Here is a 1591-nt window from a genome sequence, read left to right as displayed (position 1 = left end):
GATCCTTCCATGAGAGATATGGGTGATTTCTCCATGAGGGATTATAGGTGTTTCCATATGGTTCACCCATGTAATTCACCTCTGCTATTGCAAGGTTTTCAGGATCATAAGCTTCTTCTTTAGAAGATGCCTCTTGAGTACTGTTGGATGCAGCTTGCATTCCATTCAGACTCTGAGAAATCATATTGACTTGCTGAGTCAATATTTTATTCTGAGCCAATATGGCATTCAGAGTATCAATTTCAAGAACTCCCTTCTTCTGAGGCGTCCCATTACTCACAGGGTTCCTCTCAGAAGTGTACATGAACTGGTTATTAGCAACCATGTCAATAAGTTCTTGAGCTTCTGCAGGCGTTTTCTTTAGGTGAATGGATCCACCTGCAGAAGTATCCAATGACATCTTAGCTAATTCAGACAGACCATCATAGAATATATCCAGGATGGTCCATTCTGAAAGCATGTCAGAAGGACACTTTTTGGTCAGTTCCTTGTATCTCTCCCAAGCTTCATAGAGGGATTCACCTTCTTTCTGTCTGAAAGTTTGAACATCCACTCTAAGCTTACTCAGCTTTTGAGGAGGAAAGAACTTGGCTAAGAAAGCCTTGACCAGCTTATCCCAAGAGTTCAGGCTATCCTTAGGTTGAGAGTCCAACCATATTCTAGCTCTGTCTCTCACAGCAAAAGGGAAAAGCATGAGCCTGTAGACTTCCGGATCTACTCCATTAGTCTTAACAGTATCACAGATCTGCAAGAATTCAGTTAAGAACTGAAAAGGATCTTCAGATGGAAGTCCATGAAACTTGCAGTTTTGCTGCATCAGAGAAACTAATTGAGGTTTCAGCTCAAAATTGTTTGCTCCAATGGCAGGAATTGAGATGCTTCTTCCATGTAGATTGGAATTAGGTGCAGTAAAGTCACCAAGTATCCTCCTTGCATTATTATTATTTTCAGCTGCCATCTCCTCTTTCTGTTCGAAAATTCCTGTAAGGTTGTCTCTGGATTGTTGTATTTTAGCTTCTCTTAGTTTCCTTTTCAGAGTCCTTTCAGGTTCAGGGTCTGCTTCAACAAGAATGTTCTTGTCCTTGCTCCTACTCATATGAAAAAGAGGGAACAGAAAAATAATAATAATAGGGATCCTTTTTGCCCAGGTATAGAGGTTCCCTTATGTGAGTAGAAGAAAAGAATATAATGTTAAGAAAGGAAGAAGAGAAAATTCAAACACAGATGGAAGAGGGGGTTCGAATTTGGGTGAGATGAAGTGTTAGTAAATGAATAAATAAATAGAAGGATATGAGAGAGAGAGAGAATTTTCGAAAATTATTTTTGAAAAATGGTTAGTGATTTTCGAAAATTAAAAGAAGAAATAAATTAAAATTGAATTTTGAAACAATTAGTTAATTAAAAAGAATTTTTGAAAAAGAGGGAGATATTTTCGAAAATTAGAGAGAGAGAGTTAGTTAGGTAGTTTTGAAAAAGATAAGAAACAAACAAAAAGTTAGTTAGTTAGTTGAAACAAATTTTGAAAATCAATTTTTGAAAAGATAAGAAGATAAGAAGTTAGAAAAGATATTTTAAAATCAAATTTTTGAAA

The 1591-nt window shown here is 36.3% G+C and overlaps 1 non-coding gene across 1 annotated transcript; it reads left to right on the top strand.

Annotated features, from left to right (window-relative positions):
* Positions 1-454: 454 nt before the first annotated feature.
* Positions 455-562, top strand: LOC114926221 (small nucleolar RNA R71). The gene has a single exon (XR_003816658.1). It is a non-coding gene; the product is annotated as a small nucleolar RNA R71 (small nucleolar RNA).
* Positions 563-1591: the final 1029 nt, after the last annotated feature.

Source organism: Arachis hypogaea, unplaced genomic scaffold, assembly GCF_003086295.3.
Source record: "Arachis hypogaea cultivar Tifrunner unplaced genomic scaffold, arahy.Tifrunner.gnm2.J5K5 arahy.Tifrunner.gnm2.scaffold_28, whole genome shotgun sequence".
Taxonomy (NCBI): Eukaryota; Viridiplantae; Streptophyta; class Magnoliopsida; order Fabales; family Fabaceae; genus Arachis; species Arachis hypogaea.
The sequence above is the reverse complement of the archived record's forward strand: the minus strand, read 5'-3'. Positions and strand labels throughout refer to the sequence as shown.